Source organism: Myotis daubentonii, chromosome 3 (genome assembly GCF_963259705.1).
Source record: "Myotis daubentonii chromosome 3, mMyoDau2.1, whole genome shotgun sequence".
In the NCBI taxonomy this organism is placed as follows: Eukaryota; Metazoa; Chordata; class Mammalia; order Chiroptera; family Vespertilionidae; genus Myotis; species Myotis daubentonii.
Window position 1 is genome coordinate 22,863,931 of NC_081842.1, and position 12,571 is coordinate 22,876,501.

Below are 12,571 nucleotides of genomic sequence, written 5' to 3' on the forward strand. Positions count from 1 at the left end.
ACGATCTCCCTCCTTTCTGTCACTTACTCATTATTGAGTAAATTCTTGGGCCATGCACTGAGCTGGGTCTTGGAGAGCTCATGGTGATCAATAGCAGTTACGGTGCCTGACTCTATGGAGCTTATGCTATAGTTGGCGGGAGGGGATAACAAGTGGCAATTTTGAAATTACATAGATAAATAAAAAATTGTAATAGTGATAAATATCAAGAATAAGGATGCATAATGCTTTAAAACAGCATATAGTGGGGGGAGGGGCATTTAACCTTGAACAGTCAGGAAAATTTTCTTGAAGAAAGAAGAATGAACAGGAATTAGTGAGGAAAGGAAGAACATTACAGGCAGAGGAAACAGTATCATCAACCATTAACAAAGGTCCCTAGATGGGAGGGAGACTGATAAAGCAGTGACTGAAAGATTGTCAGAGTAGCAAGGATGAAGAGGAGGGGGAGCACAGTATGAGATGGGGCCAGAGAAGCAGATAGGGGCTAGAATCTGCAGGATTTTGGTCTCTATCTTAAGAGTAACAGGATGCCTTTGAAGTGTTATAATCTGATGGGTGTCATGATCAGATTAGTGTTTTGAAAAGATCCCTCCAGCTGCAGTGTGGAAAACAGATTGCAGAGGATAAGGGTGGATACAGAGAAACCAGATAAGTGGCACAGTAGCCTAGGAGAGATGTAATAGTAGTTTGGACCAAGGGATTTGGCTTTGGAGATATAGAAGTTGAAGAATTTGAGACATATTTATGTCTTTAATGATGGATTTGATTTGGTAAAAAATTGAAGATATTAAAGATAATCAGTAGTTTTATTGTTTGTATCATTGGACTGATGGTGATACTTTTGTACTGACTAAGGATTTTACTAGAAGAGACTATGGTATTAGGGAAGATATCATAACTTTTCTGTGGACTATTGTGTTTGAGAAGCCTTTGGAACAATCAGGAGGAGATATAAAGTAGGCCAGAGGATATATAGGTGCAGGACTCAGAGAGTTCTGGCCTGGGGTGTTGGATTTTCAGTTCCTTTTTATCTTTAACTCTTTAGTATTTTGCTTGGATTTTGATAACTACAGAGATCTATGAAGTGGAGACTGTAGTGACTAAAGCAGTATTTCCCATATGGTAAGATTAAATCACAAAAAAGATTAAATCACAATGACTGCTGGATATGACCCGTGGGCGATAGCCGAGATAAATAAATGGTGCCGTTGATTACTTTGGATGCTGTTAAAATGTGCCTGGCACTATTATAGTTACTGGAGATTGCAAAGATGAATAAGACATGGTCTTGGATCTCAAGAACTTCCATCTAGTTTTTTGAGGTCTTCATAAATCAGACATATAAATAAATGATAGCAATGTAGCATGAGTGCTGTGGCAGAGAGATGCCCTCTATATTAGGGGAGCATAGCAAAGGGACACTAACCCAAAGTGAGTCAGGTCAGGGAAGATTTTCTAGAGGTGTTGATACTTAAAATGGAAAAACATAGAAGAGGAAGCAGGAAGGAGATTGAAAAACAAAATGATTGAGGCAAGAAGGATCATAAGAGTTGGGGAAACCACTTTTATTATTTTTTGGGTGTGTGTGTGTGAAATTACCCTTTTATTGTCACACAGAAAATGCAGAAGGTGCCTCTGGAACATTAAGCTTTCTTGGTTCTTTTTTCCCCCTTATTGCTCTGTTTCTTTCTTTACTTTCCTCTTTCTCCCCTCCCATACTCTTTTCTCTCCTTTTCTGAATAGGTAATATTTAGTTCAAAATTGAAAATCACATAAAGATAAAGAGTCTCTTTTCACCTTGTTCCCCATTCACCTAGTTACTGTCCTTCACCTCCCCCAAATCCAGGTAATCATATTTATTTTAAATTAGCCCTGGCTGATTTGGCTTAGTGGATAGAGCCTCTGCCGGTAGACCAAAGGGTCCTGGTTCGTTTCCCTCCAAGGCACATACCTTGGTTGTAGGCTCCTCCCCCACCCAGGTTCTGGTTGGGGCTTGTGCAAAGCAGCCAATCGATGTGTTTCTCTCACATCCATGTTTCTCTCTGTCTTTCCTTCTCTCTTCCACTCTCCCTAAAAATCAATGGAAAAAAATATCCTCGGGTGAGGATTTTTTTTTTTTAAAAAAGGATTTTAAATTAGAGAAGCCACAATAAGGAGGATGGATTGAAGACTGAGAAGCCATTTAGGAGTCTTATGTTAAGTAATGTTGAGAGAGCAATGATGAAGCCTTAGTTAGGGGAGAAGGAAAGAATGTTATTCAGTTGGATCTTGATCTTACTTGGGCTCAGAAACAAACCAGTTATTTAATACTAAACAATAGTGGAGACACTAGGGTTGAGTTTAGATGAGCTGTGTGAATGAATGGTGGGTAGAAGAAAGAATGTAAATCAATGAGCCTTATTCTTGAAGTGAAGTAAAGAAGCTAACAGTGGTTAATAGCTCATCCACCAGAGTCTTGTAGACCTAATTTTAATTCCAATTCTTTCATTTACTAGGTATGTGATCTTGGGCAAGCTACTTAATTTCTCCAAGCCTTGGTTTCTTTATTTATAAAATGGCCAAGGTAAACATAATTACCTCCTGGGATTGAGTGATGAGTGGAGGAGATAATGCTCAAGGAGAGTTTTGTATCCAGGACTCACCTTGAAAGGTGAATCATAGATTGGGAAGTTTGATCCTTTGAAGTGAGTGTCAGTGGGAAACTAGTAGAGAATGAGAAGGTGGTTACTTCAAGGTGGAAAAGAACATGAACTACTTATACGTAGTTGCTTTGATAATCTGCCAGTAGTTGATTTGGAAATGCAAGTGAGTTCTTTGAGGCTCAGTCTATCCATACTGTAATAGTAAGTTGAACTAAATGTTAAGGTCCTTCCAACGCTGTTCTTCTGATGCCATACCTAGTTATCTTTGAACTCTCAAACCATATATATTATCTATGTTACAGATTTCAGAATAAAAACTACAATTCTTTCAGATGCTATTAATTTCTTAATTTGGATTTATTATATGGCAACACCTAGAGTTTTACCTCTATTATACATTTAGCTTTGTTTTTCATTGGTTTCTTCCTTAAATAATTTTGTTTTGATCATAAAAGATACTTTTTTTCTTTTCTTCAATAACCACCTTGTAAAAAGACTATTGTTTGACTTGGCCCTTTTAATCTGTCCATGAGGAATTCAAGCCGAATGATAGGGAGCTGTGAAAATCCAGTTAGTGTGAGCTGTAATCTTTTTTGCTAGCTTTAAATAGTGAGAGTACCATGCAGACACCCTGCAGATAACTGAATCAAATCATTCAGTAATCACCTAAACATGGATTCTGCCTTTGCTCTTATGGAACTACAGTAGAAATCACTAATGACCATTTACTTTCAGAAAAAACATTTTGTCATGGTATCAAATAAAATCAGGGTTAGATATTAAAAGCTATATTTCACTGGTAGGCAATCCAATGTTTGTGAAAAGCATTGATTTATGAAAATTTGGTATTTTTCAGCATTTATAATACCCTCTGACTATTATAGAGTCAGGAAAACATCTTTACAGAAAGAGAATATTTATAAGCCTCTAATCTTTCAGTCATCTACTTAAGATATCACTAAGGGAAAACGAGGAACTGTTAAGATAATCAGGCTTTTGAACTACAATGAAAGACAGAAAGAAAATATGCTGCCTCTTTTTTTTTTCTTATAAAAGAAATTGGTCTCACTAATGCAGTTTATTGAATTTAGGTAGCAGAATATTCTCTAATAACTTTGTCAAGTCATGGTCTATTTCTAGGTTTATAGGTTGCTTTTTTTTTAAAGCTAAAAGATGGATCTCTTATCCATTGGATTCTGCATTAGAGTGATGAGAAACACAGTGTGCAGTATGCTGATGCTGCTTCCTAATTTCATTAACTTTCCATTTTCTAATACCGATGTTGATAATATTCAGGTGAAGTTTATAAAATAAAATAGGCTATTTGTTGAAACCAATATCCTAGTGTTGCTGGCTTGATTCCTGCTACGTTAGGAGTTCATAAGTCATTAGTAATCTTCTATGTTTAGTGCATTGTTCTGAACAGCAAACTTGAACTCCTCGGTTTTGAAAGATTCATAGGGCCTAATCTAGAACAAAGGTTTCGTAAAGAGGATGCCTTTCCTATGCTTATCGCTTTACCTCAGGCAGTTTTATAGAGCTCAATGTGCTAGTCTTTCAAAATAGGGAATCCCACTTTTCATAAAAAATATAGATTTTGAGGACTGTGACTGCCAGTCCACATTCTCAATACTTAGTTTTTCTGAAAACTTTTTACTATAGAATAATTGAAATATAAAAAGTACAAGTTGGTATAAGGAGCCCAATTTATCCATCTTTCACTTTGCAATACATTGTTTTAGATTTGCTGTGTATAAGTAGTTTTGAAAGACTATTATTACTATACTAAAGGCCTGGTGCACGAAAATCATGCACTGGGGGTGGGGGTCCCTCAGCCCGGCCTGCACCCTCTCGCAGTTTGGGACCCCTCGGGGGATGTCTGCCTGCCAGCTTAGGCCTGATCCCCCTGGACATCCCTCTCACAGTCCGGGATCCCTCTTGCAGTCCAAGACCCCTAGCTCCTTACCGCTCAGCTTGCCTCTCCTTAGCACTTCCGCAGAGGCAGGAGAGGCTCCCACCACCACCACTGCTCTTGCCAGCCATGAGCCCGGCTTCTGGCTGAGTGGCGCTTTCACTATGGGAACACACTGACTATTAGGGGGCAGCTCCTGCATTGAATGTCTGCCCCCTGGTAGTCAGTGCACATCATAGCGACGGGTCATTCTGCCGTTTGATCAATTTGCATATTAGGGTTTTATTATATAGGATTGCTTACTGTCTCTATGGAATTTCTAAAAAGTCATTGCTATTGTAGTGGACTGATAAGATTGGGTGTGTGTTTAGATGAATAGTAGATAATAGTTAGAGGAATGTCCTAAATTCAACATTTTAAGAACAGATATCATCTCACTTACATACAGTATACTAAGTACATTGTATAAAACATTCTGACAACAGATATTTGTGGGCGAATATCTAGGCATTTGCTAATAATGATAACATTACTTACTAGTCATATAGCCTCTATCTTCTCTCTTGAAACCATCTTTGCCTCTATCCTTTCTATGCCGGGCTGAGGAACCCCCCATTGCATGATTTTTGTGCACCAGGCCTCTAGTATAGATGTGTCAGAGGTGACATGCGAACTCATATTTTTGGTTGATTTTTCTTTGTTAAATGGCATTTAAATATATAAAATAAATATCAAAAATATAAGTCTTTGTTTTACTATGGTTGCAAATATCAAAAAATTTCTATATGTAACATGGCACCAGAGTTAAGTTAGGGTTTTTCAAAATGCTGACACGCCAAGCTCAAAAGGTTCGCCATCACTGTCTTAGATAGTTAACAAGCTTGTCATCATCACCAGCTTTATCCCCAAATCAATCTTCTTAGCATACATACACTTCTGTGAGAAAGATAAATCAATTGGTTGCCTCCCATACATGTCCAGACTGAGGATCGAACCAGCAACCCAAGTATGTGCCCTGACTGGGAATCAAACCCACACCGGTTGGTGCACAGGTTAACGCTCCAACCAACTGAAGAGCCACATCAGTAAGGGCTTGTCTTTCTTTTGTTTATCTCGACTAATATCTGAATGGAGTGATATCTCCATTGATGCAGACCAAGCCACCATCATTTTCTACTGGAGGTATAGCTTAACTTCACAGTTGGTCTTCTTACTTTCACTCTTCCCTCCACCCCAACTGTTATCCACACAACAGCCAAAGGGGCCTCTTAAAAATGGAAGTCATGTTATGTCACCCCCTCTGCTAAAGCCCTTTAGTGACTCATTTGTCTTGAAATCAAATAGGCTCATGTACTCCAGCTTATCTCCTACCACTCATCATGTTCTAGCACACTGTTCCATCCATCCTCTACATCTTTGCAATTGCTGTTGCCTCCATCTGAAATGCCTCCTCCAGGATTTTTTAAAATATGGCTTCTCATTCTCATTATTTAGGTCGTTACTTCAAGTGTAATCTTTAAAAGAGGTCTTTCCTAAGCACCCAATCTAAATGAGCTTTCTTTCCATCCCATTACTCTGTATCCGATTTATATGCATCAGAGTGCCTATAGTGTGTAATCTTGTTAGTTACTCCCACCAGAATATAAGCTTCAAAAGGGCAGGGTCCTTGTTCACTGCTGTGTTCTCAACACTTCCAACAGTACTTCACACATAAAAGGTGCTTTAGTAAGATTTATGCATAAATGAGTTAAATGAATATGTATGTTATTTGAATTTAAAGCTTAGGTTTCTTCAGTGGGTTATGAATAACTTTCATCTACACTAATAAAAGAGAAAAATGGTAATTGGCGTACGACGATACCCTTTTCATTGGCTAATCAGGGCTATATGCAAATTAACTGCCAACTAAGATTGGCAGTTAACTGCCAACAAGATGGCGGTTAATTTGCATATGTAGGCACAATGCAGGGAGGCGAAAGGGAAAGCAGGAAGAAGCCCCCTGCCACTGACAGTGATCGGAAACCCAGGGTGGAGCTAAGAGCTGGGGGGCAGGGCAAAGGTGGCTCTGGGGCCGCCTTTGCCCTGCCCCCCAGCCATGATCGGAGAATCAGGCGCCTTTGCCACCCTGGCCAGTGATAGCAGGAAGTAGGGGTGGAGCCAGCGATGGGAGCTGGACACGGTCGAAGCTGGCAGTCCCGGGAGCTAGGGGTCCCTTGCCTGGGCCTAAAGCGGAGCCCACGATCGTGGGGCCGCTGCAGCTGCGGGTCCCCGCTGCCCGGGCCGGACGCCTAGGCCAGAGGCGTTAGGCCTGGGCAGGGGCGGAGCCTGCAACCGTGGGGAGCTGGGGGTCCCCTGCCCAGGCCTGACACCTCTGCCGGAGGCCTCAGGCCTGGTCAAGGGGCCGATCCGGTGATTGGTGATCGGAGGGTGATGAGGGTCAACTCCTCTGGCCGAGGCATCAGGCCTGGGCGGGGGGCGGAGCCGGGGATTGGGGGGATATGATGGTCTCCTTGCCCAGGCCTGAAGCCTGGGTCAGAGGCGTCAGGCTTGGGCGGGGGGTGGAGCAAGCGATCAGAGGGAGATGGGGGTCCCCTGCCCAGGCATGATTCCTGGGCCAGAGGCCTCAGGCCTGGGCGGGGGCCAGAGCCAGTGATCGGGGGGAGATGGGGGTCCCCTGTCCAAGCCTGACACCTCTGGCGGAGGCGTCAGGCCTGTGCAAGGGGCCGATCCTACGATTGGAGGGTGATGGTGGTCAACGCCTGAGGGCTCCCAGTTTGTGAGAGGGGGCAGGCTGGGCTGAGGGACACTCCCCCCCACACACACACCCAGTGCACGAATTTCGTGCACCGGGTCCCTAGTTTTTAATATAATTTTTAATTAAAATTTTATAGGTATATGCTTTGTAAAATTTTTTAGTAATTTTAGAATATATTAAGTGAACACTACTCTTGCTTCATAGTCCTGTTATCTTGTTCCTCAGAATTAGCCACTGTTAATATTTACATGCACAATTTATTTATAGCAATATATAATGCATTACATTAATGAGATTATGATGTACAGACTTCTGCAAATTGATTTTTATAATAATGGTAGCTCTTCAGTACTGAGGCCTGATGCTTTAAGTTTTGAATCACAACATTTCTGTTTTAAAGAGTAGATAGTTAAAATCCGTATTCTAAAACTAAAACCTTTCTCATTTCTTTTGTATAAATATAGTGAATTTTAAAGTTTAGAAGGAAATTCTCAAGGCTACTGTAGTAGTGCAGGTAAGATGTCCTATCTAATAAGAGAGGGATATGCTAATTAGCCCAGATATGGTAATTAGTCACAACCAGATATGCTAAATAATCACGACCAGTATGCAAATTGACCATCACTCCAACACAATAAGAGAGGGATATGCTAATTAGCCATGTTATGCTAATTAGTCACAACCAATATGCAAATTTACCATCACTCAAACACACAAGATGGCCACCCCCATGTGTCCACAAGATGGCCGTCAGGGGAGGGAAGTTGGGGGGGAACAGTCCTGCAAGGGAGGGCAGTTGGGAGCAATCAGGCCTGTAGGGGAGGGCAGTTAAGGGTGACCGGGCCGGCAGGGGAGGGTGTGCCGTGCCAGCACAGCCAAGGTTTCGGTGAGCCTGAGGGAGGGCAGCAAAGGATGAAGAATAGTCAGACAGAGAGAATAAGCTGGGTCTAGGTGTATCTTCCTGTGCCTGGCTGAAGCCACAGAGAGAGATCCAGAGGCAAGGTGAGCCTTTATTTTATAACCAGAGATAAACAAGGTAGTGGTCACCATAGTTACAATGTTCTTGTGAGTTTCACTTGTTTTGGCAGCACTTGCTGCATCTCCTACAGCCCATTAGCTTCCCAGATAAGATCTAGGGAGTGTCATACGGTCAAACCTAGTTATGCTAAGAGGACTGTACCCTCTAAGCTGGGACTTGTTTGTGACTTTGCCAACAGGTCAGTCCGAGGCTTAACCCTATAGCTGATCCTTACATCTCACCCCTTTTTTATTTTTAAGCTATGATAATAAAAGTAAAACTTAAGCATCAAGAACAAAACTCTGGCCATAACCGGTTTGGCTCAGTGGATAGAGCGTCGGCCTGCGGACTGAAAGGACCCAGGTTCGATTCCGGTCAAGGGCATGTACCTGGATTGCGGGCACTTCCCCAGTGGGGGATGTGCAGGAGGCAGCTGATCGATGTTTCTAACTCTCTATCTCTCGCCCTTCCTCTCTGTAAAAAATCAATAAAATATAAAAAAAAAGAAAAAAAAAAGAAAAAGAACAAAACTCTGGCTATTAAAACAATAATAAAACAATGCCAATGCAAAATCCAAACTACAGACATGTTATCATTTTAAAACTTAAACATAAAGAATAAAGCTCTGGCTATTAACAAAACAGTGCCAATGCAATACAGCAAAAAGTGAGATCGGGCCTAAACAGGCAGTTGGACATCCCTCGAGGGGTCCCAAATTGGAGAGGGTGCAGGCTGGGCTGAGAGACACACCCCCAGTGCACGAATTTCGTGCACTGGGGCTCTGGTAAAGTAAATAATCAGAATTGGAAACTTTTTATCCCCCAGTTTACATAGAAGTAACTCTAATTGATTATAAAATTTTTGAAAGTTGTTTTCACCAAATATCCCTTGCATCGAAAGGTACCAGTTGTGCCCGGCCGGTGAAATTTTTGAAAGTTGTTTTCACCAAATATCCCTTGCATCAAAAGGTACCAGTTGTGCCCGGCCGGTGTTGCTCAGTGGTTGAGCGTCAATCTTTGAATCAGGAGGTCAGGATTCCATTCCAGGTCAGGATCAGGGCACATGCCTGGGTTGTGGGCTCAAGGGCCCCAGTGTCAGATGTACAGGAGGCAGCTGGTCAATTATTCTCTCTCATTTATTGATGTTTCTATCTCTCTCTCTCCAATGGTAGCCAGCAAGGTGAGATTTTCATGTTAATTCTTATCTAGGTGCATACATAACTCTTATCTTATTGAAGGCAAGTACATGTTTTATACTTTGAGATTTTGTATCTCCCCACTGTGAGTCACCCCAGTATATCCTATCTTATAAAAGACAAAAGGGTAATTAACCGTACCTCTGCTACTCTTCCCATTGGCTAATCAGCAAGATATGCAAATTAACTGTCAACCAAGATGGCGGCTGGCAGCTGCACAGCTGAAGCGAGCAGGAGGTTTGCTTGCTCCAGTGATGGAGGAAGTCAAGGTTCCCCGCCTGCTGCAGCCCGGCTCTGAGCCCCGGAAGCAACAATGTTTCAATTATAGAAGCTAAACAAACCCCAGATACCTGCTTTTAGCCGACCGCGGCATCAGAGCTGGGAGCGCCGGTAATGGCAACAATGTTTCAATTATAGAAGGTAAATAAATCCCAGAATAAAAGAAAAAAGGAGAGGCAGGGAGCTTCAGTCGCCGGCCAGCCTGAAAACGGCCCTCAGCCCATCACCCAGACTGGCCAGGCACCCCAGTGGGGACCCCCACCCTAAAGGGGATGTGGCCAGCCTGAAAACAGCCATCATCCCCTCATCCAGGCTGGCCAGGCACCCCAGTGGGGACCCCCACCCTGAAGGGGGTGTGACCAGCTGCAAACAACCATCATCCCCTCATCCAGGCTGGCCAGGCACCCAAGTGGGACCCCCACCCTGATCCGGGACACCATTCAGAGCAAACCAGCCGGCCCCCACCCATGCACCAGGCCTCTATCCTATTTAATAAAAGGATAATATGCAAATTGACCCTAACAGCAGAAAGACTGGGAATGACTGGTCACTATGACACACACTGACCACCAGGGGTCAGATGCTCAATGCAGGAGCTGCCCTCTGGTGGTTAGTGTGCTCCCACATGGGGGAGCTCTGCTCAGCCACAAGCCAGGCTGATGGCTGCCAGTACAGCAGTGGTGGTGGGAGCCTCTCCTGCCTCCTCAGCAGCACTAAGGATGTGTGACTGCAGCTTAGGCCTGCTCCCCGCTGGCAAGTGAACATCCCCCGAGGGCTGCTGGGCTGCCAGAGGGATGTCTGATTGCCATTTTAGGCCCAATCCCCCGGGGAGCAGGCCTAAGCCAGGAGGTGGTCATCCCCCGAGGGGTCCCAGACTGTGAGAGGGCACAGGCCGGGCAGAGGGACTCCCCCCGCCCCCCGAGTGCACAAATTTTTGTGCACCAGGCCTCTAGTATTAAATCAATATGTATCAATCAAATATGAGATGTTTTCCCCTAGATGTTAGATTTTAATTAATTTCTGTATGCCCTGTTAAATTTACTGCCTTTTGATAACTCATTAAAGTTCACTCTCCCACCTCCAACCAACTGGTTGTTCCATTTACTGCTGCTCAGAACTAAAGGGTTTGATTTTCTTGTTAAAAAGGAAAATTTCCATCCCTTTTGACTTAAACACAAGCAGAAGACTAAGGTATCACAGACACATTAGTGGATTTTTGAGAATTTCTCACAGATATAACCAAAATAATTATCTTGGGGCCGGAAGGGAGAAGAATCTTACACCTAACAGAAACAACAATAACAAAACTTTAAGGAGACCATCTTGTGAGTAAACCTTTGTGAGCCCTTAAAAATATTTTTTACATAAACTAAAATTAAACACTAAAAATAACACCTAAAAGGAATATTAATTACATTTAAAATAGGTACTGGATACCATTGTATCAGTAAGGGATCAATCAGTCAGGAATGTGAAACCATTCTAGTTATCTTAATTGAAGGAATTTCATATGTGGAATTGGTTCAATAGGTAGGACAGGGTGGTGACAAAGGGAACACTGAGATAACACAGATAGTAATAGCAAGAATCAGGTACTACTCCTAGGGGTACAAAGAGAAGAACTTGGGATTATTAGGATTTAGTATCTCAGGGAAGGGTAGAGCTGAGACCTTTAAGTAGGTGTTGCTTGGCTAGCATTGGTACCTCAGGGGCTTGTGGGACAGCTCCACAGAACTAAGACCTAAACCTTTGAGAAAGGGGTGTGTGGGATGGGTCTGGTTCTGTGATAATGGGAGCGGGGAAACCACGTAGAAATTGGAACCAGCTCTACTAGAGTTACTTCCTCAAGAGGAAAGAGTTGTTAATGGGACAGTCCTGACAGGAATAGTAAGTAAATCAGGGTAGCCCTGCTCACATTCTCGAACTGCTCAGTCTCCCTCTAATGTCTATTTCTAGCCTAACTTAACAGGAGATATCTGGCACAGGAAACATGTCATTTGTAAGCCATAATGGATTTATGGCTGAGGCAATCGCTAATAACCAGCACAACCATCAATTGTCATGTTCATCCTTTTATACCAGAAACTTTCCATTTCTCTTCTCTGAAGTTTTAATAGTTGATTATATCCATTGTTTCACTGTGGTTCAAGAGACAATAGGTAACTTGGATATCTGAGATTGCTGATTCGATCTTTCTCCACCTATGTGCTCTGTGCCAACTATTATATAAGGTTATCTAGGTTTGAGCCCATGGTAACTTCATTTATGAATGAAACATAAATATAAAAACAAACATGGTTTCAAGAAGAGATTTATTTTAAGGTTAGAAGGACTATTACAAGTTCTTTACACTGCCTTTCAGAAACCATTCCTGAAAGATTAGAATGTATCCTTTTAAAGTCTTTAGCATAAGAGAATTACAACCTCTTTTAGGAACCTCTTTGTGTGCTCTAGAAATGCTTTCTTGCAGTTGACCTAAATTTGCTCTCCTGTTTCTTCTTTGGTTTTAGAGATGAAGAATATTTATGTTTTATTTATTAATCTTTGTATAAAGATGGCTTCAAAATTATAAAGGCCCATACTCTGAATAAATTACTTGCTTTCAAAGATACCATTTTTTTTTTTTCAGTTCTCTAATCACATATGCAATTATCCTGTGGCCATCATGCTATCCTTTCAGGTGTGGAGAATGTCCCAGCCTGTGGGCCATATCATTTGGTCTGACCCTACCAAGGCATTAGGGATGAGTTAAATGTTTGACCAAATA

The 12,571-nt window shown here is 42.2% G+C and overlaps 1 protein-coding gene across 1 annotated transcript in view; it reads left to right on the forward strand.

Annotated features, from left to right (window-relative positions):
* Positions 1-12,571, forward strand: part of RSRC1 (arginine and serine rich coiled-coil 1) — a 365,275-nt gene that overhangs the window by 113,946 nt on the left and 238,758 nt on the right. The gene's annotated exons all lie outside the window — the stretch shown is intronic.